We start from the raw sequence: 27,678 nt of genomic DNA on the forward strand, positions 1-27,678 counted from the left end.
GGTAGCATGCCCAACGAACGCCAACGGAACGCGATCGTGCAAGTGCTCCGGCTTCGCATCGCCTCATGGTCCCCTTTAGCGGGAGATGTTGTAATTTTTAAAGTGCAGAGCGCTTTAGAGGCCAGGGCTGTCGTCATCGTATGCTGTCGTCGTCTCATGTCACTTGGCGTCACGTATAGGCGAAGCCATGTATAGCACAGCCATGTATATATAGCATAGCCATGTGTGGGTGAGAAAACGAAGTGAAGTTGAGTGAGGTTTTCATGTTACCACCTGTCACTTATGTTCGTCATGCAGTCACATCATCATCATCATCATCATCATCATCAACAACAACAACAGTCACATCAGGCAATACCAATTTTGGTGTATGACAAGCTAGCGAAACGGCCGCGAATGCACCATGAGCGTGACATATAAATCATGACATACATGACATGCATATCATGGTTTTCATGCTACCACCCGTCAGTCATGTTCGTCATACAGGCTCGTCGCCTGTATGATATACACCAATTTTGGTGTATATCAGTCTAGCGAAACGACCGCGAGGGCACCATGAGCTTGGTATGTAAATCATGTCGTACATGACTTGCATGTCATGATTTTCATGTTACCACCTCTCATTTACGTTCGTCATGCAGTCGCGTCGAGTAATACCAGTTTTGGTGTATATCAGTCTAGCGAAACGGCCACGAGTGCGCCATGAGCAAGACATGTCAATCATGTCGTACATGTCATGCGTGTCATTATTTTCATGTTACCACCTCTCATTTACGTTCGTCATACAGTCGCGTCGCGCAATACCAGTTTTGGTGTATATCAGTCTAGCGAGACGGCCACGAGTGCGCCATGAGCATGGCATGTAAACCATGTCGTACATGCCACGCATGTCATAACTTTCATGTTACCACCTCTCATTTACGTTCGTCATACAGTCGCGTCACGCAATACCAATTTTGGTGTATATCAAGCTAGCGAAGCGGCCGCGAATGCATGTGAGCATGGCATGTAAATCATGACATACATGTCATGATTTTCATGGTACCAACTATTATTCCATGTTCTTCAGACAGTCACATCGCGCAACGCCAATTTTGGTGTATATCAATCTAGCGAAACAACCGCGAGCGCACCATGAGCGTGGTATGTAAATCATGTCGTACATGACTTGCATGTCATGATTTTCATGTTGCCACCTCTCATTTACGTTCGCCATACAGTCGTGTCGCGCACTACCAATTTTGGTGTATATCAGTCTAGCGAAACGGCCACGAGTGCGCCATGAGTATGGCATGTAAATCATGACATACATGACATGTATGTCATGGTTTTCATGTTACCACCTGTTATTCATGTTCCTTATACAGTCACATCGCACAACACCAAGTTTGGTGTATATCAATTTAGCGAAACGGCCGCGAGTGCGCCATGAGCGTGGCATGTAAACCATGTCGTACATGGCATGCATGTCATGATTTTCATGTTACCACGTGTCAGTTATGTTTGTCATACAGAAATGTCTCCTCATACCAGTTTTCGTATATATCCATTCATTTAAACGGCCGCGAGCGCCCCGAGACCATGTCACGTAAATCATGCTGCACATGACATGCGGGTCATGAGTTGCATGTCAGGACCTGTCATTATGTTTGTCATGGACTCTTGTCACGCCATACCAATTTTGGTATATATGAAACTAACGGTACGGCCGCAAGAGCCCCAAGGCCGTGGAATGTAAATCATGCTGTTCATGACATGCATGTCATGATTTTCATGCTATGACCTGTCATTTGTGTTCGTAATAAGGTCATGTTATGCCACACCAATTTTGGTATACATCCGATTAACGAAACGGCCAGGAAAGCACAAAGTCGTAGGCGGCTAGATAGATAGATAGATAGATAGATAGATAGATAGATAGATAGATAGATAGATAGATAGATAGATAGATAGATAGATAGATAGATAGATAGATAGATAGATAGATAGATAGATAGATACGCTCAAAATCGCAGAAGTTCGCTAAGAAATGCTTCGCATTTTAAAAAGTGGGGTTAGCGAATGACGCTTCGCGATGAGCCTGTACTGGTGTGCTTTTTGTTCTTTTCCATCGCTATTTATGATCCTTCCGATAACGGACCGTTTCGTGCGCATGTATGAGTGTGTTCTTGGTGCGTTTCAAAGCCGCTAGACTAGGCTCGCGTCATGAAGGAAGCAGAGTAACGTAGCAGTAGCGAGGGTAGAGCGAGGGCAGAGCGGCGGCTATCGTCACAGCCTGCGAGATGCAGCGCGTCCTGAAGCGTCGCACAGGACAGGCCGACAAGGGTAGGGGCATGAAAGAGAGAGGTAGGAGGGTGAAGGGGAAAAAAAGAGGAGGATGGTCGCACTCTGCTCGCGTGTCCCTCGGCAGCAGAAACCCGCGGCGCGGGCCGCCCCCAAGGAGAGGAGTAGTCAAGCAGGTCGGCAGGGGAGAGAAGGATGCCAGCAGCATCTCGTGACGGACGCACGGTCGCGGGAGAAGTCAGGAGACAGCTAAATACGGGCCTCAAAGGCGCGTAAACAGATCGGCGCCGCCGAAAAAATCGAGCAGAGCATAACACGCCTGCAAGACCAAGAAGTGCAGTGCGCGAGTCACACAGGACGTTTTGTGTGCATGTGCGAGTGTGTTCTTGGCGCGTTTCAAAGCCGCTAGACTAGGCTCGCGTCATGAAGGAAGCAGAGTAACGTAGCGAGGGCAGAGCGGCGGCGATCGTCACAGCCTGCGAGATGCAGCGCGTCCTGAAGCGTCGCACAGGGCAGGCGGACAAGGTCAACAAGGTGGTGGTGGTAGTGGTTTGAAGAGGAAAAGGCGCCTAATTTCTGCAGCCCGGTCGGGAGCACGGCGCACGCCTCAACAAGGTACCGAAAGAGTAGGATAAAGAAGGGGGGAAGAGCGAGAACAGAAAACGCAAGGAGGAGTGTGCACTCCGTAACTCAGTTCAAATCACCCGCCTCGCTCGAGCCAATCACGTCAAGCCAAAGACGTGCGTGCGGGACCACACACAAAAAAAAAACAATTTTCGACAAAACAGATCCTACCACAACAAAATTACTCCGTGCTTGTATACTTATAATGTTTGTTGATATCACGCGGGGTCATCATTGCTGTCAGTTGATAATTAGAGATATAACGCAACTAAATTCAAATCACCCGCCGCGCGAGAGCCAATCCCTTCAAACCAAAACCACGCGTGCGGGACCACGTTCAGCGCGATAAAAAAAAAAATGTACCGGCGTGGGGAATCGAAGGTGGTGCCGTGATAAGTTCGTTCCGCGCTTGTATATTTGCGGTGTTTATTGATATTATGTGTGCCAATCATCGTTGTCAGTCGTCGACTGGAAGTGTATCGCGTGTGGGATGGAATGGGCGGCCAAAGGTGTGTCAAGATTTTGTGTTGGTGTTCTGTGGTGTGTCGTCGTAGCCTCAACGGGCTCGTCGCTTTGTCTGCGCGCTCAGCGCTGCGTGATCGGCGTGCTTTCCACGTTTCTTGATTACTCACGGTTATTGCGTGGTTCAATCGAGTGCATCTACTCAGACAGTCCACCGCCCAGTGCCTTGTCTGACGACGACGGCGACTGTAAAGCACAAGCGTGCGCCTCAGCGGATGCCTAGGTGAGTTCAACTCGCCAAATTGCGTAACTATGTGATCTTATTGTGTGATGACATTTATGCAGGTAAGGCAGCCCGGGTGGCGTGTTCACACAGCAGTGATGATGTACGAGAAAAGTTGTCTGATAGGCAAGTATGGATTCTGCTACAGGTAGTATCTGCTTTTCTGTGATGTTTTGTTATACACTTCTAGTAGTTGCTCTATTTGTGTCATTTTAAGCCTGGTGCTGTGCGATGTCAGTGCGCGTTAAAGAAAACCAGATCCCCAAAATTTCCGGAGCCCCTCCGCTACGGCGTGTCTCATAATCATATCGTGGTTTTGGCACGTAAAACCCCAAATGTTAATATCGCGAGGTCATCGCTTGAACCGATTGTTCAATCGCCTGCCGCCATAAAAATTCGCCTGCTTTTGAACGCACTGGTCGCCTCGTACATTTTCTGTGAATAAAATGCATCGGTAATAATGAACTAACGTGCAAATCAACTACAATGCAGTAGACGGGGACGCAGATAGACACAAAACGCTTGTCAAGCTGCTCAGAAGCGTATGTATCGCTGGTTGCGTCACCATCTACTGGGTGATTCCACGAGAGATCGAACATGCCTGTCCGGTCGCAATTTTTGTTTTGCCTGGGTTTTTAATATGTTATGTGGGCACATTCAAAGTGCACGGAACCGAAAATTTTATTTCCATGAAACGCTCCCAGCGCGCCAAAAAAATATTTGAAGGTGGCGGCTCGGGCCTCTTGCTTTTGCTCACTGTGATGTTTTCGGATTTCACGGCCGAATTTAGCGCGAACTATAAATGATGTGTCCAAAATTTTTTTTGCTGGTTTTAATACGCATTACTGTGAATTACATCCATGCTTTTTTTATGCTGTCCTCAAAAAGAAGAAAATGTGAAAAAATGGCAAACACGGCCGAAATCAAAAAAGGGTCCTAAGTGTGAGGCGCCTTGGCGCCTTTGCTATTACAAACAGAAATTTGAAAACAATGTCAAATATAGAAAAGAGCCTTTGCAACATTTATACGGAAGATCATTTTCCTACAAGCAGCGCAAAAAAAGAAAAAAATAGTTAAAGAAGCGAGTTTTTTTCAAAAAGTACATTTTCAAAAAATAAAATAAAAAAACTCCGGTCTCAATCTTGACGACAATTTTTTATCGAAGAGCGCTTATGTCAGTGAACACACGGTTTTAATATCATATGTCCTCATTTGCTTTGTTTACGAGATATAACTGGCCAAAATGACCCTTGCAGTGTGTGCTCACTTCAGTGCGACTGATGGTTGTTATCAGCTTGCATTGTGCGTAAATCTCAGTTTTAATTATTCTACTGCAGCAAAATCTTGCTCTGGTGGCTTTTCGTCAAGAAAAATGTGTTCTCAGATTTTATTTGCTTCTAGCGTGTGCGAAAGTGGGCTGCTGCCGCCTTCTAAAGGGTGATTCCACGAGAGATCGAACGTGCCTGTCCGGTCGATATTTTTGTTTTGCCTGGGTTTTTTATATGTTATGTGGGCACATTCAAAGTGCACGGAACTGAAAATTTTATTTCCAAGAAACGCTCCCAGCGTGCCAAAAAAATATTTGAAGGTCGCGGCGCGGACCTCCTGTTTTTGTTCACTGCAATGTTTTCGGATTTCACGGCCGAATTAACGCGAACTATAAATAATGTGTCGAAAATTTTTTTGTTGGTTTTAATATGCATTACTGTGTCCATGCTTTTTTATGCCGTCCTCAAAAGGAAAAAAAAATGTGAAAAAAAGTGGCAAACCCGGTCCAAATCAACAAAGTTTGCTAAGTTTGATGCACCTTGGCGCCTTTCCTATTTCACACAGAAACTTCACAAAAGTGTCAAGTATTTGAAGGAGCCTTTGCAACATTTATGCGGCAGATTGTTTTCCGAAAGGCAGCGCAAAATAAGAAGAAAATAGTTAAAGAAGCGAGTTTTTTTCAAAAAAGTACATTTTCAAAAATAAAAGAACTCAGGCCTTAATTTTGACGACATTTTTTATCGAAGAGCGCTTATGTCAGTGAAAACACCATGTTAATATGTACGTCCTCATTTTCCTTGTTCATGAGATTTAACGGGCCAAAATTACTCTTGCTGTGTGCGCTCACTTCAGTGCGATTGATAGTTGTCATCAGCTTGCATCGCACGTAAATCTAGTTCTAATTATTTTCCTGCAGTAAAACTTTGCTCTGGTGTCTTGTCGTCAAGAAAAATGTATTCTCAAACTTTAATTGTGTCTAGCGTATGCGGGGGTGGGCTGCTGCCGCTCTCTAAAGGCCTAACGCGTAAGCAGTTTGCAGCTTATAACCTCAACTTACCCAGCCTGTATTCGCTAATCAGAAGAACGCGAGACACCGCGAACACATGGTTTAGGTCACTTTGTCAAAACTCTCCTTGCACACAGAATAAAGCATCTCTATGCAGCGAGGGCCAACTTAATCTGTAACTAAATGCCACAATCAGCAGGCGCGCTGTATTGCAGTTGTTTTCTCACTGCCTGCTTGCTTCCCTTCCATTACGTGCATTGTACGCTCTAACCATCTTCCCCATTCGACGCACACTGTGCCTAAACAACTTTTGTAAAAAGTTAGCTCAATCATTTCCGAGCCGTTTATTTGACTTCCCGCTATCACATGTTTTCGGCGTCGCAGATAACGTCTTCCTCTATCATCTCGACCTTTACCTCAGCGTTTCAACAGCCAAAACGTGCGGTGCGGCATGATTAAGCCATGAGTGGCCGAAGCTGCCCAATTGATGATGTTTTGTTGCTACTTTACTTAAGTGCTTTCCCACGTCGAGGACAGCAGAGGTCATTGGTGGCGCCAGACGGACATTACCCTTAGTTTTGACAATGAGTGTGCCCTACAAATTAATTATTACAGCCCAAAGCGCTTAGACACCCTTAGTCATAAAATGTTAAACCGTGAGCAGTTCTGGAAACGCATTCATGACAGCTGCGCAGATGTGAGATAATTTGTGCGGCGCCGTTCAGTATAAACGCTTCGACTTGCTCTAGGTCTAGCTGTTCACTACACGCGATGCCCGCGGCCCATGGCTAGGTCCTATTATTCTGGGCCGATTATTTACGCGTTCACAAAAAGAAGATTGCTGAGGAAAATTTTCGTTGCGCAAATTTTCTTTCTTTGCTCTTTTTGTTGTTGCCTACCTCCAGAAGCTACTGTCATAGGCTGAGGATCTTTGCGACACCTGCGAAGTCTGCTTGCATTGCTTTACGCTCCTCAAGGAAAACCTGTCTACATCTAACCGCGATGAGGTAGACCAGGCATTTCTTCAGGAAGAAGAAGCGATTGATATCTTGAACAGGCGCGCCCATCTTTCCTCTGATGATTCTAGGCGAGGTTGTAGGCTGCAAACTGTTTACACGTTAGCCATTTAGAGGGCGGCAGCAGCCCACTTTTGCACACGCTAGACACAAATAAAATCTGAGAAAACATTTTTCTTGACGAAAAGCCACCACAGCAAGGTTTTGCTGCAGCAGAATAATTAAAACTGAGATTTACGCACAATGCAAGCTAATAACAACCATCAGTCGCACTGAAGTGAGCACACACAGCAAGGGTCATTTTGGCCAGATATATCTCGTAAACAAAGCAAATGAGGACATATGATATTAAAACCGTGTGTTCACTGACATAAGCGCTCTTCGATAAAAAATTCTCATCAAAATTGAGACCGGAGTTTTTTTTATCTTATTTTTTGAAAATGTACTTTTTTGAAAAAACTCGCTCTTTTAACTATTTTTTTCTTTTTTTGCGCTGCCTGTAGGAAAATTATTTTCCGTATAAATGTTGCAAATGCTCTTTTCTATATTTGACATTGTTTTCAAGTTTCTGTTTGTAATAGCAAAGGCGCCAAGGCGCCTCAAACTTAGGACCCTTTTTTGATTTCGGCCGTGTTTGCCATTTTTTCACATTTTCTTCTTTTTGAGGACAGCATAAAAAAGCATGGATGTAATTCACAGTAATGCGTATTAAAACCAGCAAAAAAAATTTTCGACACATCATTTATAGTTCGCGCTAAATTCGGCCGTGAAATCCGAAAACATTGCAGTGAGCAGAAACAGGAGGCCCGCGCCGCCACCTTCAAATAATTTTTTGGTGCACTGGGAGCGTTTCTTGGAAATAAAATTTTCGGTTCCGTGCACTTTGAACGTGCCCACATAACATATAAAAAACCCAGGCAAAACAAAAATTGCGACCGGACAGGCATGTTCGATCTCTCGTGGAATCACCCTACTGTGCTGCGCTTGATCAATCCATGACCAATAGCATAATTCTTCTATGGTGAGGATTTCAACCTGGCTGCGCAAGGTTTTTTTTTTTTCATTTTTTTATTCATATACCCTAAAGGCCCATTTGGGCATAACATAGGGGGTTTTGAGACAGTTATATGAACAAACTTGGTAATATACACTGAAAATAGTAAACAATATAAAACATACTACTATTAATACAGGTTGGGGCGCGTAGCACTTATTTCAGGGGTCTCGAACTCGCTTCAGCCGCAGGGCCGCAGTCGCGAAATTTTTTAGTCTCCCGCAAGGGCGGGGACAGTGAAAAACTGAGAGGGGAAAAGATGGGGAGGGGGAGGGGCATGAAAAAAATTGTCAACTAACGTTGCCATTTCAAAGACGGCCTTTCCCATATACCATATTGTTGACGATGGAACGCGTTTATTTACAGAATGGCCCACGAACCCAACTTCCGAGCGGCACGCCTACCGGCCGAACATCGGAGTGACCCGCCTGTGCGCAGCTTGATCTGCCTACCACGCGTCGGCCTTGGTCATCATCTCACCGGCCTCGCCTTTCATCTCTACCACCTGGAAAGCCGGCGTGGCCGACGGAGGTGAGGTCGCTGGACGTATGGCTTTTCACAAAAGTATACCCTGCACCTGCACCACAATTGTGACGATTGAACGCGTTTATTTACAGAATGTAAAATGAATGCAGATGTACAGCTCGGAGCGAAAAACAGTTCACCGAGCCGCTCGCAAGCAAGTGCAGCCTCGTTCTCGTTTTCTTCATCTACTCTCCGATAGCGTGTTTAACTATATTTGTCATTTCTAAAGGAGATTTGATGTCAGGTTTTGAGAAACATATCGACACTGATACATAGACGGTTTTACATAAGACACATGGGCACGGCCACAAATGCTGTTAAATCAGTTTTTTTTTATTTTTTATATAGCGACGTGAATTAACAAGGTCACATAACGTCGAATGCACCAACCCAACCGTTTTCATGCGCACGCGTTGTACTGTAGCACTGTTTGTTTAGTTCAAGATACAAAACAGCAAAGTTAACAGCCCAATACGTGGGCACCAAAAACCATCAGTAAAATAGTCTATAGAAGGACCGAAATCAATACGCCGATAGTGAAGTATCGAGTTTTCATTTCACCGTTATGTTTAAGTGTATTGTAACCACATGGGGTGCCTTACGAAAAAATGCTTAGATCAGTCTCGCCAGAGTTGCTCAGGAGCGTATATATTAAATAAATGAAAGGAAATATCGGACAAGGACAACCATATGCAGGCTGGGCCGCTGGCTAGAGATATACGGGCCATATGTTTGAGAACATTGATTTAGTTCTGCAGAAAACTTACAAGAAGGCAATGCATTTGACTGAATCATATTATGTGCTGGTAGTAACAGTAAGTGTGCATATAACTGCAAGCTTAATTGGAAGTAGTACAGCATGTCTATATAAATTGTAATTGACAGACGTGTGTGTCAGTTCAACTAAGCTTATTAAGGTAGCGTATGCTCTGCTTGTTGCTGTGTTTGCCTGGGAAGAAACATGTCGATTATTAGTCCTGCCATTACATATATTTGTTTGATGAACTAAACATGTTCTCTCTAATACCAATTTAATAGTGGAGTAGCATCATTGCAAAAACTTCTTATCACAAGTGGCTTGGGATGTGATGGTGTATCAAGAACATTACTTGATCTTGTGGTACCGTAGTTTTCGCTTTCCTTTGTACTTTGCTAAAGAAGCATGAAGCCAGAAGTGGGGTCTTATTTGCAGTATAAAAAACCAAGATGTATCAATCAGGGAAAGGGATGACAGTGCTGCTTTAGTTTATGCAGTTATAAATTGAAGAATGTCATTTCTGATATGTTTACATGTTTTCTGATCACAGAATTCTGGACAGTGTGGTTATACTGATTTTGTGGCGTGCCAAGCACTACGAAATTGAACAGACGAAACAAGGGCACTGGATCAAGGGCTACTTTTTCTTGTTAGACACAACCTACTAATGCAGACAGACAATGAAGCCAAGGAAGGCATAGGGGAGATTATTTTAGTTTTTAACTGTAGTGTGGTAATTTTTACATAAATTGAAAGGAATTAAAGTCAACAAAAGAGACACTTGCTCCTGCCAGGGACCGAATCTGTAACCTTTGGATAGTGCGTCTGATGCTCCAATGGAGCTGCAACAGTGGTCATTGTCCCATCCATCCCATTGAGCACCTCAGTGTGTAATCCCAACAGTACATGCTAGTGCTACTTTTGGCCATCCTGGCGTCTTGTAGAACTCTTTACGAGCTGGCAGCTGGCCAATGAACCCTTGCATGCTACCTGAAGCCATCAAGTCTACCGGGACGAGACCCTATAGCTATGAAAGGACAAAAGAAACATAGTGAATTAAGGGCTCATTGAATTGAACAGACACTTGTAGGGCACAGCACGAGCCCTGCATATGAATTGACTTTAGTGCAACAAGGTTTTTTTTTTGAAGAGTTCAAAACTGGGCTTGTTGGCAAAACATACCCAAGATTTAAAACCATGCAAGAGCAGCAGAGGAGACAGAAAAGCCAACACAGTGCTCAATCTTTGCTGTAACCTCTGGTGCTCTTACACTTCTACTAAGTCTTCAGCTATCTTGAAATCTTCACATTCATGATGTCGTACAATAAGGGTGGCTCGTTACCATACATTGTGTACATAGAGCATACACTGATCTATTTAATATTGTGATGATAGTGCTGATGGAGTTTTCTGTGCAAGTTGCTTATTCGGCAAACTGTATTCTTCATACTATTTTAGTACGCCAGTGTGGGAAAGCTTGACATGTAACGCATAATTAAAATTGTCTGCAAAAATCTATTACTCCACTAATATTTGCTCTTAATGCATCCTAAGCTCATCATTCATGGACAGTTTTGGTGTATCAACAGATACCTGTGTTAAGCATCATGTTTTATATGTACTACTTGTGTACTGTAAGGCCTCTATTGTGTGCAGTTTATGGAATGTTTTGTGGCATCTGTAATGCATGTACCCAGCATAGACGACTGACTGTTCAAGGAACTGAAGCAGTGGACAGCTTGCTGTGAAAGATGGGAGCATTCTTCCTCTGGTCTGGACAAGCCCATATTAAGTGGTAGGCATTGGTTTCCTTCTCTACAAATGGGCAGTTCGAGAAGAGTAGCTTGGGCTTGTTGGTACGTAATGCGAGTAAAATAGCGCACACTTAGACAGAGTAAGCAGCACGACACAAGCGCTATCAACAGATGAATATTTGAAATAGCAGAGAAAGACTTGTGTACAGAAATGTGTGAGGTGAGTGCGCATGTTACACAGGCATGACTGCAAACGATCTGAAATCGGCACAAAGGATCGGTAGCTCCTTTACGGGCAAGCTAACAAAAGGCATGCTAACACACTGTGTGCCTAACTTCTCAATCATTTTGGCTTCTATTATCTCACGGACTGCATTTTCTTTACTGTTCACAATCACGTCAACTTCATCAAATTCAGGCTGACATTCACACGTGCTACAGTTGCATAGCTAGGTGACCGTTTTTGTGCTTTTGTACATTGCAACGGTGTTCTCTCAAACGATCGTTAAGGCATCTAGCGGACTGGCTAATGTAGAACTTTCCATAATGCAGTGGGATCCGATACGCAGCATGATCAATGCATCTAACAAACGTACATCTATGTTTCTTTGAGCATGTCGCTAGTAGCTCCTTCCTAGGAACACTACTATTGCAAAGGCTGAAAGGTTTTTGAGGGGCACTAAACACAACAGATACATCAACGCGACCAGCAATCTTCTTGAGATTATGCACAATATCATGCATGTAAAGCGCTACACAACAATGCACTCGATGGTGCGGGCAGATAATTCGTGAAGTAACATTTCGACCACTGCTACCTGTTGATTCTCGGATAACCAGCTTCCAGTAAGCGACCTGTTCTTTAGCGCAAAAACACAAAAGTGAATGCCCTCTGCGTGTTTATTATCTGAGAAAGCAGCATGGCAAAAATCTATTTCTAGCTCCTTGCTAGAAATACTAAATCTGCTGCAGTGTAATGATCCTTTTCAAGTGAGATATTCTACCTTAATGATAATTTCAGAGAGCACCGTGGCAATCAAGAAAAGCACAAGGACGGTCTTCTAGCTATGCAGTGCGACATGTGGATGTCAGCAGGAATTCGATAAAGTTCATGTGATTGTCAAAAGTAAAAAGTTAGTCCATGAGATGATTGAAGCCGAAATGACTCAGTGGTTAGGCACACGATGTGTTAGAATGCCTTATATTAGTTTGCCCGAAAAGGAACTTGTATTCCTTTGTACCGATTTCAGATGGCTTGCAGTCATGCCTGCGTGACACGCGCACTCACTTCACCTGTTCTTTACATAAGACTTCCTCTGCTATTTCAAATAAACAATTGTTGTTAGCGCTTGTGTCATGTTGCTTACTCTGTCCCTGTCTAAGTGTGCGCTATTTTACTCATCCAACTGAGAAACTTATGGCACTATATGTGAGGAACACCAAGACAGGAAAGAGTATGTAATAGCAAGTGCTTGTGATATTGTTCAAACACACAATGTTGCAACTTGCCTGCAGCATAGCTTGCACCTTCACAGCTCTTTGCAAACAGTCGCGCAGTTGGGCACACATTCACCCTGCTGTTCTGGGTCACAGAGAATGTGGCCCGGTTGGATCAGCGTGATGTGACATGTACCCCAAAAAAAATATCGTCTGAAGGACACTCACCATTTATACCTTGGGCTCAAATAAGAGCCAAGGCTTTTATGCTTCGTTACAGCCCTACAATGGAAATCTCAGACTTCCAGTCACATGCTTTGTGCTGCTTACAAGTTGCTCCTGTGATCACTTGAACCATTCCTGTCGCTTTCTTGTCATCTTTGGATGACACCAGCTTCTCTTCTGATGAGCTCGTGAACACAGCAACGTTGCTGATAGTGCATTTCAATTTTTTCTAAGGATATATGATATCAATAGCTGGTCATTAGTAAAGAGAAATGGGAAAAAGCATACCTGAAGCTATGTCTTGCTAATGGCTGCAGCCGACCTCACTTTCATGAGGAACAGGCACTCAAAGATGGGCAAAAAATGTCTCAATAGAATCTGATTTCTTGTGTCACTGTCTGTCATTGAGATGTAACCTTTTTCTTCTCTGCTTGCTAAACAACAGTTTTTGGTATTGGGAACTGTTTTGTAAAGAAAAAAAGATCGTTCCATTTTTTTGCACACCTTATATTCCTTGGGGCAGCACGGACATTTTCATCCCTTTGAATTTTTTTTTTTGTAGGATGCAACGAAGCTCAGAACGAATGAAAGAATGTGAGAAATCGCAAATGGCGGCAGTTAACGGCGAGTACCGCAGTGCAACCTAAGCACAACAGCCACACATTTTTGCCAGGCTTTGTCGCTCTGCACGAGAAAAAGCTGGGGTGTCATTGCGTTGGTTACACGATACATTTTTCACCACTCGTCCTCTCCCGCCCGGTCTCTGGATCCGCACTGCGGATCGTGTGGCGGACGAATGGCCCGCGCTCACGCCTTTTAAACAGTAGCGTGCAGTGCAGAGGGCGGCGCGATAGACGCCCGCCTAGCAGACGACAGCAACGAGCACGGCTTCCAGTCAGCCAAACACAACCTGAGATAGAAGTAAATCCAAATTGCAATTTGGTGCTTCACGCTCTGAAGGTGGCTATGGGTACTTTAGCCATGACCGAGATTTTGTACGGACTGCCTCATGGTGCACAAAAAGAAAATTCCGCTGCAGCGGAATTTTCGTTATATATCATAGGCTCTCTTTTGCGGAGGGTGCAAGCGCGCTCAATTCAAGAGGGAAACCAGATCCCAGCACTGCTCAAGAGAAAGAAGGAGATGCAAAACAAAGCAGATGAAGCACAAAACGTGTTTATCCGTGGCCAAACTGCTGCCACCAATCTTCAGTAATCGATTCTTTTTAAACTGCATGTCACATAAGGTTTGAACTACACATTTGGGCCAACAAAAACCACACCTCTTGGCGACCGCTCTCCAGAAATTCATTTCCATTAATGAAGAGACCTTGGCTTTTATACCAATCTCTCAATTCTGGCACAGCACATTCTAAGAGACGCATGGAGGGAATGCGTTCTTTAGCACTCAAGATATGAATAATTCAACTAATAGATGAAAGAAAAGGAGGCAAACTGAAAGTGCTTGTGGACTGAGGGATGTCTAACACTGGCGTGAAGTGCAAACACGCGAATGCATTTAATTGGAACGGTTTTTTCAAAAAACAGTTCCCATTTCCGACCATGATCTTACTGTTGTTTAGCAAGGTAAAAAGAAAAAAGACATTTACTGACTGCAAATAACTTTTGTTCATTAGCCATGTTTTTTCATAATATCTTTATCCTTTGACTGCTTTGAACAAAATTGGTTGGGTTTTTTTTATTATAGATTTTCTAGGAGCACTTCTCTTTTTGTGTTTAGAGCGTTTTACTACTTTGTTGTGTACAAATGCAGAGGTATTATTCACATAAAGGCCTAAACAGAACAAGCTAAGTGTTCAAATATTTCCATTTTCAAAAACGCAGCGTTTTTCTGAATTTTTAAAAATACTAAACCTGAAATTAAGAGCATTTCCTCTTTACTTCTACTTCCGAAAAAGAAAGATATTTGTAATATATAGCTTCAGCCACATGATTGCAATTTACGAAAAACTCTTCGTAAAATGGTCTGTAACCGGCGATGCGTCCTGTGTTGAAATTTTTTATTTGAAAACGAACTGCGATTTCGTGCTGTGCATCATTTCAAACATACAAAATTATCAGGAAAATCACTCAAATATACACCCTTTTTTGATCTTTCGTGGATCGACCAGCTCTATAAAGAGAAATGGGAAAAAGTATACCTGAACATGTCTTGCTAATGGCTGCAGCCGATACTTTCATGAGGAACAGGCACTCAAAGATGGGCAATGCATAGAATCTGATTTCTTGTGTCATTTGTCATGTGTGTTATAGTAATTATAATTCAATTGTAATAATTATCTATTGTCCCTCCTTCTGTGAAAGTCAAAGCAAAAGGGCATTCATGCTACATAATTGTTCTTACATTGTGCTGTTCAATAGAATGAAATCTTTGGTTCTACGTATTGTTGTGTTGTACCAAAAATATAGTGCAAATTTGTTTTGTGTATGTTCATTGGAGTGAAGGAAAAATTATACTTTTGGCATGGCTCGCAGGAAGGAGCACTTCGAAAGACTCGTTGAACAGTGTAGTGCCTTCAGCAAACTGATAATATACAACAGTACACTGCAAAATGAAGTTAAATGAACACAAATTTATTATGCAGCAGGTTCATTGATCCAAAGCTCAACGTATCTTGTTCAACGTATCTTGATCAGCGCTTCTTGTAATTCCTCCCCTATGTGCGTTGTCTTGCTTTTTGCGCTGCTTACTTCCAAGGTATCTTGCTCTCTAGTAGCCCTAGTCGTTACCAATGGCAAAATAAGTGGTGCACACAATTGTGTACATAGCGTGTCAAAGGGTTAAAGGTTAATTTTCTGGAGCGTCCTTTGCTTTGTAGGTGGCCAAGTAAAGCCTCACTTTAGTTGTAATTATGAACTACATTAATTGAAAAGCTAACATTAGTGATAAGATTCAGTGAAACAAAAATACTCCGTATCATCAGATCTTATTGCCAAGGGCCTCTATGCACTGTGTGATCTTTTGTGCATATGCAAGACGAAGGAGTGTTGGCTTGGTGACAAATGAGTGTCAAGGGTGAATGCAAGAGAGATCATCTTCAGTTTTCTCTGCTCTGAGGTATCAATTTTATTTTGAGGGGCCTCACATAAGTAGTGCTTCAGATTCGACAAATGATTTTGTGTGCTTTTTTAAGATGTCAGGGAAACCAGGGCTTGCATTCATTAAGCGCCATTGTCTTCATTAGCATACTGCAAAAACATTATTCCTAGAAGTTACTGCGTAATTACAGCATTTAGGCCTTCATTTTATATTCCATAGCTAGGGTTAGCATGGCACTACATTTCTCGTTTTAGTTGGACATTTGCTCTGTGCTTTCCTTTTTGTTTTTCAGTCACATTTTAATGAGTCATTTGGTTTCAGAAGTACTTCAAAGGTACCACAGAATGTAAAGTGCATTCTGACTTATGCCCGCATGGCAGTTAGATGTTTGTACATATGTGAACATCGTATATGTCTGTGCACAGGCATGAATGAACAGATTATGTTGCACATTAATGTAACATGTAATTGTTTAGAGCAAGAAAAGGGACATAGAAATATTATGTTCATGTAAGACAAAGGCATGACATGGATAGATTCAATGCCTGGAAATGAACAGTGTTCAGTACTGTTATATCGAGGGCAATTGATTGAATAGTATTAAAATTGCGAGATTACTGAGAAAGAGAAAAATATCTTTCGTGACTGCATTTACTAATCCTGATGTGAAATAAACTTTGGGCTAACTTTGAATTTTCATGTTTATATGTTACCACACTGTGCATGCTGATGGCAGCGACGACAACTGCAAAGGGTAAATGTTGGAAAAGCTACAGACATGAGAGCTAGGTAAAAGGTACACACAAGTGAACTGTTGTATTTTAAAATTGCATGGTGAATTCCTTGACGTAATATTCATATTGTTTACTTTTACTTTATTCAAGAATTCTTGTGGGTCAACCAAAAACATTGAAGCCACATGGCAATTGGCTCTGTATTAATCGCAGCTTAAGAGGATTGAAAAGTTCCTTATAAATAAAACATCCTTGAGATCTTTCGAAAGCAGGAACAAATGTGATAATGACTTCATAACTGTATTATGGAACAAACAGAATATCCAGACGACACATTTTTGTGCCTTCCAGGGAGATGTTCAATATCAACCCGATGAGAGGCAGCAAATGTGGAAATGGACGCAAGTCAAGGACAGCTGCAGACAGCAAAATATTGAAACTGATACAACGATTGTGCTGAATCACCGAAGATGTAAGTTAACTTTTTTGCTGGTGTTACTTGCTGATGAGCTTGTAATCCCTGCTATATTTTGGTTGCGTGTGTAGGGCCTGATATTCAATAAGGTTGTGCTGAATATGTAGGTTAACAAGCCTGAATGGTCAGTCTGAGGAGATCCATCATAAACATTTTTATTGAAGGAATGTTGAAGCACTTGTTTTTACACAGAACAAGACAACCTTTATGATAAGTGAAAGCAATTTTCAGATATACTAACAATATTTGCAGACTTGTGTTGTCGAATTTACATTCCTTATGCTTAATTCTTTTTCGCTTGCATGCTTCCTCGTATCTCTTTGTCTAAACAAGGGGCACCAGTGCCGCCCCGTCTATTGCTCATAATATGAGGGGATGCTTTGCTTTGTGAAACGGAACATAAGAGCCCTATGTTAGCTAGAGGCTCTTCTACCAGCTATAGGCGGTGGTCTGGCATGCGTTCGCCTCTTGGCCATGCCTGGTTATTTTGACCCCCAGTAGCCGACAGCTTGAGCGGACGTGCTTTCTCATGCAGCAAACTGTGCATTCTAGTCAGCTGTCACTGTGCGTCGGCCACACTCTCGCATACCCTCTTTCATGAATGACTCTGTGTATGTCAGCAAACTGCAGGTTGTCATATTGACATCAGCAGGAAAGCACATACATGGTGCTATTTGCTGTGGCTATGTAACCAGACAATATACAGGAGGGCAGACAGTATTAGCAAAGAAAACTGCTTAAGTTGACCAAATCGCTCTTCATTAATTTCTCTCATTACTGCAACAGCATACTTTCCGCAATGTAAGAGGCTGCCTCATTCTCGGTTAATTGCTAGGTGCTTTTCCACGTTTGCTGCATTACTAAGCATCCGAGCTCGGGGTCGCCAGGAACAGAAATAAGTCGAGAGCGAGAACAAGCAGGAGGTGTAGTTTATTTTGTTAGCGGTCGTTTTGATCGAGTGCTCAGTTTGATACAAGTTACTGTGAACGAGACAAACTGTTGCTTGGAAGCAGGACAGAATGTCAACGTCAGTGCCACAGAATGCAAAATGCTCCTGAGAGGTTGTGTAGCTAGCTTTGCTGCATACTGCAACAATGCAAGGAATAAGCAAGTGGAGAGCAAAGCTACGTCCCCATTACGATAAACAGGAGCATCTGCGACCTTGATTCCATTGTCAGGTGTTGAGTTTCTGGATCCCGACGAGCAGGGACGTGCGTTACTTATGAACTCTAATTGGAAAGTGTTTAATAATGTGTAACACATTAAGCTGTGAGAGAAAGTTGGGCAGCCTCGATGTGCCTGCCTTTGAGCGAATGCCTTGGACTGTTGATGTCGCCTATGACACTCACTCATTTTACATTTCGAGTTAACTTGTGAAAACACCACAGGCAAGGACGATTTGCAACACTGTCCACCTGAAACTACTTGGCGTGATGTGGGAGCGGTAACTGAAACTTTGTTTCACAAGTGCACCTTTGGAGTGGCTCATTGCGTACATTTTGATTTACTTATTTCGTGTTGCATGTGCCTCGTTTTATGCAGAAAGGCTAAATGTCACAGAACGTGTTTTTTTCTCCTCTTTAGCTCTTTTAATTTGGCATTTTTGACAAAAACGACACTCCTTCTCAGCCGGCCTCAGTTCGAATCTGTTCACAGCCATTGCACGTGTCCGACAGCTGGTGCGCAAAATCTGATTTTCACTTTTGCTTTGTTTTCTTGCTTTCAAGATCCCCCTTTGCTTGAACAGTTACACATGTCTAATCTCAACATGGTAATCTAGCATTTCAATTGAACTTAACGTCTCCCCTCATGTCTTTAATGTCGTCTGCACAGAAGTCATTTGTATTTTTTACTGTGAACACTATTTTTTTTTAGTCAATCATGCAGGGGTTTAGGATACACATGCCCTTTTCTTTTTTTATGAGATTGGGCGGGCTGTGGATGCATCAAAATTCAAAACCTGCTGCTGTGTGGCTCGTTTGTTTTTGCAAGGTAGATGCAAAATTCTGTTTCGGCACAGATTGCCTTCTTTCATTTGGTTCAAGTGTCCTCATATATTTTGTTTCTTCTCTTTTCAGATGAGCCAGAGTGCGAACAGTATACTCGTACAGTTTCGCAGAATAAACCCCATCTTTATGCGTTCAGAGCAGCTGGATGTTCACTGTTTACTTGGCAAGAAGTAGTATGTATGCATGCTTCCTGCCACAGCTATGTACTGTCCCACACTTTGTGGGAAACACTGAATTCTGCATTTGCTGAGAAATATATGTGCCAAATAGTGCATTTTGTTGCTTTGCAGTCACCAATGCACACAAGTTGACCCCACACTGTACTTAAAAAGTTGTAATAATGGGTGTTCTGTGGTGAAGATTGTGGTGCCTTACATGCAGCCACCGCAGTGATTATTGACTGATGCCAGTGGCAGCTTCTACTTTGCAGCAAAGAAGTTGTTAGAGAGAGCATACACAGGTTAAGCAGTAATAATGACAAAAAATTCCACTGGATGTTAAATGCAAGTCATGAGAAAAGACATGCATGTACATTTTGCCCCTGTTGAAACATATATCAGGCTACAAGTGCCATTATATTTGCTCTGCCAAATTTCTTGTTCAAGTTGAACAGCAATATCTCTTCTTGGGATTGCCAGACTTTTTGTGACTGGCGTCCAACAATGTTTTCACCAAAGTTTCATCCCGACCAGGCGAGATGTTGTCAGACACTAGACTTCAAAAAGCCAAACTATGTACGACTAATTTGTATGTGGTGCCAGAACACTTCAATTTTCACTGAAGTAGCAGACACTTGTAGCCTGGCATTTGTTTCAACAGGGGCAATATGTACATGCATCTCTTTGTGACTGTTGTGTTAAACATCCAGTGGAATTTTTCGTCGCCATCACTGCATAATGCGTTTTTCCTCTCTCTAACAACTTCTTCGCAGCAAAGTAGCAGCTGCCACTTGCATCAGTTGATAACCATTGCGTTAGGTGCATGTAAAGCACCGAAACTTTCTTCACCACACAGCGCCTATATTACAACTTTTTAAGTACAGTGTGGTGTCAAGTTGTGCACTTTAGTCACATTAAAGCAACAAAGTGTGCTATTTGGCACATTTCATATTCCTCATTAGTGCGAAATTTCCAAGTCATTACATGCAACATTTTCAAGGAGACATTACGTACATTTCCAGGACACATTACGTATGACAATCCTAAGGCAATCACGTACAACGTTTCTTCGAGATATAATGTACGACATTCCTAAGAAGACATTACGTATAATGTTTCTAGGAGACAATACGTACAACATTCCTAAGAAGACATTACGTACAATGTTTGTAGGAGACAATGACAATACGTACAACATTCCTAAGAAGAGATTACGTACAATGTTTGTAGGAGACAATTACAATACGTACAACATTCCTAAGAAGACATTACGTACAATGTTTGTAGGAGACAATGACAATACGTACAACATTCCTAAGAAGGCATCACGTACAATGTTTCTAGGAGACAATACGTACAACATTTCTAGGGAGACTCCGTTTACGGTAATCGCCCTATTTCAGAATCGGAAAAGTGATCGGCAACTTTTTACCTTCAGCTTTTTACGTAAACAAGGGGCAATATTTTTAACAGTGTATCCCACTACTCACCACTGGTCTACTCAAAAAGAAGAAGGCAACAGTTAGTCCAACACATGGCTGCAATAAAACCGGTATGCGCCACAGAAACTGGGTAAATCCAACTACTCAGCACAGGTCCACTAAAAATGCAGAACGCAACACTTAGCCTAACAAATGGCTGCGAAGTGACAGCGGCGAGCCGAAGACTCCGAGTACGGAGAGAATATTGGGGAACGGGAAAGGCAATGCCGGCTGCGAGAAGACCTCGTAGCGATGAAAGGCCTACGCCACTGACGCCGTGCCCGTAGATCTATGAGAGGTGCGAACACTTGGTTTCAGCGCGAGTTTCTGTCTCTTGGCTTTTGACAACCATGTCGTCTCTGTGACTGTCTGTGTTTTAAGCCGAACCTCTGTGCGCTGAGGATCAACGTAGAAACAACCTAGCATCACCTAGTTAAAGCCTAGCGACAACCTAGAAACAACCTAGAAGCAACCAGATCAGTCTTCAGAATCGTCCAGTTTCACTGTTTCAAGCCTTGCTCAACTTAATGCAAACTTCGCCTTTTTTTGTAGGTGGCCGATTTTTGCGTGCATGGAACGGCTTTCGCGAATCCAGTAGCGCTTCGAGTGCCTGTATTACTTTTGTATTTGGAAGGCTCCAAGGCAATCTCTGACTGAGACAGGCCGCCAGCCGGAGTCGTTGACCAAAATGGCGATGAACTAGTGCTCTTGCGTAGACGACCCGTGCGAACGTCGCCAACGGTTGAGTTTTTGCAGGCAAGCTGTCAATTTAGCTGAAATCAAACGCCACTCAACATTGCATACACGTTTCCACGCCTTCATTGGAGAACTGCATCAATAGCTTTTGCAGATTTGGCGATGAAGGACATACTGTGGCTTACGCATAACTTATACTTTGGGATACGCAGGTTTAATTAGGTCCTGTGACAAATAATTACTAAAGATCCTTTTTAAGGACACAGTGGCGTAGCCAGGGGCTGGCACACCGGCCCGTGCCCCCCGCCCCCTCCCCCCCACAATTTTTTTCACTCATGGGATAGAGAGCACAAAATGACACTCGACCACACTTACTGCCCGGACACTACGTCAGATCAAGAACGTGCACCCCCCCCCCCCCCCACCGAAAGAAATTTCTGCCTACACCACTGTAGGCGTCTTGGAGGGCGTTGCATGAATCGTGATTAGCTTCCCGTGTGTTCGGAGAGGACTAAAGCCGCCATCCAGACTCAGTGCCCACAGTGACGCAATGTAACGTGGGTAAGGCGTTGTATTCCTTTAAAGTAGGCAGCATAATTAAGACCCTCGAAGATAATTACTTGTGCAAACGCAGGGAGCGCTGCGAATTGCAAGCGCATGCGAAGATTGCTCACAGTGCTGAGAAAATACTTTAGGGGACATTGAGCTGAACGTATATGTTACCAGGAACCTTTTATAGAGTGATAAAAACTGCGCGCCAGAAACTGGGTTGTCATACCGTAAGGCTACAGGCATACACTGTACCCTTCATATATTTATTTCTCAATATCACCTTCGCGCTTCAAATGAGATACTGCGGCGTAAAATATTTTAGAAATTTTTGACCAATTTTATTGTACTCTCAGTGTTTATGTATATTTTAACCTTGATATTAGATATGTAGTTATTTTTGTAGTATAGCATGTAATTTTTAAAATATCAAACATTTCATGTACCTTGGCGGGAGCAAGATAATTTTTAAACTGACACTATACAATGTTAAACGGCATATCACAATGATGTGAGCTGAGAATTCTATCCAATAAAATGAAGTCGGTGTTGTAAACCTATTTTATCAAAAGTTACAGGTTGTTAAACAATCACGAGCGAAATGCCAGCTTTCCGTTCAGAAAGGCTCAGAACATCTTCCTGTTTCCTTAATACAACTTTCACACCAAGTAATATTAAGATGCGGATTAGATGGACACTCTCGGAACAATAAAGTTTCACCACCACCACCACACTCTCGGCCGGTTTTTGCCATCGCCGGCAGGTGCAGCATATGTATGAGTATATATATATAATATATATATATATATATATATATATATATATATATATATATATATATATATATATATATATAGGGAACCCAAGCTCAAGTTTGCGGCGCGACGACAGCGCCGCGCCAGTCGCGCTGCGGCTCTGTCGGAAAGCTCTGACCCTTCTGCGCGGCCGACTCAGCCCCTATCACGGTAGCGGTAGCGCACATGCGCGCGCGTTCTTCTTTCGGTGCGGGTAACTGGGGCGCCGTCAGCTGGGTACGTTGAACCGAGAGGCTTGCTGTGCGAAGCTGCGTATTTCCGCGATGGCAGAAGCGACCCCGCGGAAGTGCAAGCGTGATCCGAAGTATTGCGGTTTAGCGGCCAGCCACAACAGTGCAGACAACACCAAGGCAAGGCACATGATTCACGTGTTAAACTGTATCGTTTCCCGGGCGTGTCGTACGAGAAATAAAGGCGGCAAGCGTGGATAGCTTACAGCGCTGTCTCGCCTTCTATTTTGGCTGTCTGAGTTCATCGCTTTCGTTCGTTCCGACTACCTGAATCGGTAAGTAACGCGGCGCATGCACGCAGCGACTACATTAGTGATTACTCGCTGTCTTCTCGTATTGTTAAAGTCCAGTTACGGTTGTAGGTGAATCAACTTTGTGTTTTGATTCCCCGTGTTCGTGAGACCTACCCGTCGTTGTTGAACGTTCACATTCGCGTTATACCTTTAGCATTGCGCGGTTGGTTGAATTCAACTGAACTCGGCACGTTGTCAGAAGTTCGGCGCCTGCATTTCACGCGTCGGGAAGGCTGCTTTATCACACCGGAACGGACGTCTGTGCATTTGCAGCAAGCTTTGATATCGTTCTGCAGGTTTGTTTTGTTTTTGTCACTTTATTATGGTGATATATATTTAAGCCGCTAAATATAACTGGCACTTATACATGCTTTTCAATTGCAACCTTGAAGTAACCACCTTCTGACTTTGTGCGATTTTCTAGCCGCGTCCACGCAGCAGGTTTTATACGCCTGTCAAGTCGATATCATAAAAAGAGAATGCAAGCATGACCCGAGAGCCGAAAAAACGAGGCGAGCAGTTCATCTTGCTTCACAGTGGTTAAAGCTCAGCTAGCTGCCTCGCGTCTTAATCAGCGGGTGATTCTCCAGCGGCACGGAGGACTTGACTCTAACCTTCTCAGGAAGCAGTGCCATGGCCGTATAATCTTTTTTTCGCACGCCGCAAACGTTTGTTCACGAAAGTACACGGCTGCTACTGTAAGCATGCCATATCAAAACAACAATCATATGATTCGTAGTCCACGCCGCAGAACGTCGATAGCGTGTACGGCTTCATTTCGGAGTGCATGTGGACCATTATTCATCTTTAACATGACAGAATGAGACTTACCTCGAGGTATACGTCCTACACGGTGTAATCGCGACTTGGGAAATGCATTTCGCTTTGAGTTGGGCGTCGTTGTTGTCGACCGTCTGCTCTTCACCGTTAGCGTGATTGACGAGCCTTTCTCATTTTATCAAGTTCGCTTTTCGGAAGTGCCAGTCAAGCTTGAAAATCATTTTGAAGCCGCACTGCAAGCGGTACATTGTGAGGCGGCGCAAGTGCACCGCGAGAGCTCTGCACGTGCAAAGCGAGCGGCAACGCGATGGAGAGAAGGGAAAACGCGCGCTGCTAACACCCCAGTTTCTCTTTTTCTGCCACAGATGGTGCTGCCTCCCAAGAGCAGCAGCGCCGCTAAGCGTTGCTTGGGAAGCCTATAAGCCACAAAGAAAAGTGATTCAGAAAAATGTTTTCCGAAACGCGGGATCGAACGGGCGACCTCTCGCACCGCAGCGCAGGGCGTTAGAGGGGTTGGCCACGAGGAGTACGTCTTTCAGCTTGCTACCGGCGAGCTATTTATATACACCATTTACTTTAGCGTGCTTTCTTCGTCACCAGTGAGATGGCGCGAAAAGCGGGAGGGGCGTGCTTTAAGGGTCGTCGCCCCGCTCGTTGCGATGCGCTCGCTCCTCCTGCTCGCAGGCGCACTTTGCTCTACCGGGCGTGGTGTGGGGGGTGGTTTGTATGTCTTGTACTTTGTACGATGTCCGCGCTGAAGTTACAGAGCGTACGAAGGTCACTTCGCTCGCTGCAGCGGCCGCGTTTGCGAAAAGAGCGCGTTGTTCAAACAAAAAGAAGTCACAACTGCGACAGTTGTTCCCGCTCGTCTTGTGCGTACCTGTGCGGTCGTTTTGTGCGTCCTTCTTTATGTTTGAACAGCGCGCTTTAAGTGCCGAGCTGTGACACTTGATCGTTCGCGCTCGTCCTTTGTGTGTTGATTTTGTGCGTCCTTTGCGCTTGAGCGACACGCTGGAAACTTCGAGCTGCTTCCCGTTCTTCGCGTTACATTCCAATTTGTTTCTGTCGCATTCATTGCTTCGCCGTCGCGGCGAAGCTGTGACTTTCCCAACTTTCAGTGTAGTCAAACTTTTGTTCCCGACAAGGCCATGAAATGTTTATATTTTAAAAACTACATGCTATAATAGAAACGCGATTGAATATTTGAAACCCCCACAGAAATATACATGCAATCGCTCAGCAAGTTTAATCAAAATCTCCCAAGACTTTAAAAAAGCGTTTCAAGTGCGGCCTACCATCTAGAATTTTATTCTGTTTGTGCTCATTATGCTAATTTGTTTATCTCGCACGAAGCACACCCCCGCCGTGATAGCTGCAGTAATTCTATACAGGGTGTCCCGGCTATCTCTAGCCAGAGTTAAAAGACATGCCGACGCACTTCATGACGACGCGACCAAGTGCATGTTGTAGTCTATTGCATGGAGTAAGTCACACTATTTTTCTTGCTTAATTGCCTAATTAGGTATGTTTATTGAACTAACTTTTGAAACAACAAAGCTGGCCAAAAAATTCTAATGCTAAAGTTGTAGACCGGTTTGCAAAACATCCGATTAGACAGTTTCTAACTTAAAATCTGCTAAGTATTGAATTTTTTCTGCTTACTACAGATGCTCACAAAATACAAGAAAATTGAGCGCCATCCCGCCCTGCGAACGTGAATATCCAACGAAGCTGTATCAAACACCACACATGCTAAGGGGGGGGGGGATATGTTGTATTATTACTTTAGAGCAACGGCAGCGATAATCGCTCTTTGGTCGCTACGGTAGACCGTCATTGGCTCAGCGACCATTTTCAGCAAGACGATTGTGTTTCTTTCGTACAACATTGTGTTCACGCTGTTCTTCTAGTGACTTTAGTTTCCGTGGTCTACACACGGCAGCCTTAGAATGAACTGGATTAGTTGCTAGACGGATCTCCCTTTTATATATGAAAGCGGGTAACATGCGGGGACAAGGAAGGGCCGTTTGACGTCATATGAAGCCCTCGTGTAAAGTGCATAGTAGCTTCAACCTAATATTCACCGGGAACGCGTCAGAGGTTGTTCACATTGTCCACAGGCGTTTTATCATCCATCATGCGGTTCTGATACTTGTCTTGTGTTTTTTTTTTATTGAAACGAATACTGAGCACTATGCTGCATGCCTTACTACAAGGAAAGATAAGGCGTTTATCTTCAATTTTAAAGTGCCCCTCAACCACCCAGAGCACAAAATTTAGTTGTGACGTTGCAGTTGTGCACCAGTCTACAGCGAAAGCTAACCGAGTTACACGCGTTTGCTCGCTTCGCTCTTTCCTTCTTTACGCTGCGTGCTTCGGCTCGTCTGTCCACCTCTCCGAATGCCCTTCCCCAGCGTCCGACGTGAAAACGCGAGGAGCGCACGCATCTGCCAGCGAAGGAGCATGCAAGCGCCTGTTGGTCGTTTAAAGGCCTGGCGTTTCGTTTCTAGCCCGCGGAGACGAAGCCATTCCGAGTTAGAGGTATCAGCGTCGCTGTAAAAAAAATCACAGCATATCCACGGGGTGAATGATGATGAGTGGGGCGAAGCTCCGGAGGGAATCATCGGTAAATCGTGAAACTCTTCCGTGAAATTCGCCCAGTACATCATATAAAGAGTGTGAAACACCGTGTATATATTAAACAACAAACTTTTATAGTACTGTTGGTTTATGTGGTCCCTTCATTATCACCGCTTTGTGATCGGTGGGATGCAGGGAAAGTGTCCGCTTCCGAGCGAAAGAGAAAGCGCGCCAAGAGCGAGCGCGACTCCGAGCGAAAGAGATAGATAGAAAGTCAGAACCTGCCTAATGGGACGTGTCGCAAATCAGCCTACAATTTTCTCATTGAAATTCTTTTCCCGGCTTCGTTGCTTCAAAAGTCCGTCAATTAAGCATGCCAAATTGACAGTTAAGAAGTAAACAAAAAATAGTGCGACTTACTCCATGCAATAGTCGTCACCATGCGTTTGATCGCGCCGTCATAGAGTGCGTTGGCATATTTTAAACTCTGGCTAGATATGTGGAGGGACACCCTGCATAAATAAATAAGACAATTATTGTTCCACTTTGATCATTTTCCGTGATAACTTTACCTCCTGTTTCTTGTCGTCGTGATATGCGTAGCATAAATGAACAGCCAGGCAAACTTTAGCAGCAAGCTGCAAGCAAAACGCACATGTTAGAAGAAAAGCACTGCCTGCCTACATACCTATCATGCAGTCACTGCGTTTATTCTGAATAATAAAAAAAGTATATTGCAGAAATTAGAAACGTCAAAGGCCAGCGCCATGTCTGGGCTGTGATAAATTAGAGTTGTCTGCACGTTCGGTGGTAGGTATACATGGGCGTTGTTTTGGCATGTAAATGCCTCTAAATTTATTACATGGCTTTTTTACATTGCTTTAGCCGGAATCTGTTGACAGACGTTTTGACGCTGTCGAGAATGCCATCCCTCTCGAGCTTCTTATAGGATGTTCACAAGTACGCAGTCTATCTGGACGTAGGCTTCATCATTGTGAAGCTGTGGCCATCAGTTCACTACAGCTACCAGTAGGCGTCGCGCGTGATACGTGCCTCCTCGCAGAGCATTGGCTTAAATGGTAGACTTCGTAGCATGTAAATTTGAACGCCGGATGTTCAT

The 27,678-nt window shown here is 43.7% G+C and overlaps 1 long non-coding RNA gene across 2 annotated transcripts; it reads left to right on the forward strand.

Moving 5' to 3' along the window:
- The first annotated feature begins 3,245 nt into the window (after positions 1-3,245).
- LOC119376144 (uncharacterized) lies at positions 3,246-19,165 on the forward strand. 2 transcript variants are annotated; one of them, XR_005180506.2, is made up of 6 exons: positions 3,246-3,655; positions 3,718-3,803; positions 8,367-8,531; positions 10,980-11,077; positions 16,844-16,964; positions 19,046-19,165. It is a non-coding gene; the product is annotated as an uncharacterized LOC119376144 (long non-coding RNA). The 2 variants fall into 2 exon arrangements; XR_007414560.1 differs by lacking the exon at positions 3,718-3,803 and having other exon boundaries at positions 3,247-3,655.
- The last annotated feature ends 8,513 nt before the right edge of the window (positions 19,166-27,678 follow it).

This window comes from Rhipicephalus sanguineus, unplaced genomic scaffold (genome assembly GCF_013339695.2).
Source record: "Rhipicephalus sanguineus isolate Rsan-2018 unplaced genomic scaffold, BIME_Rsan_1.4 Seq1100, whole genome shotgun sequence".
In the NCBI taxonomy this organism is placed as follows: Eukaryota; Metazoa; Arthropoda; class Arachnida; order Ixodida; family Ixodidae; genus Rhipicephalus; species Rhipicephalus sanguineus.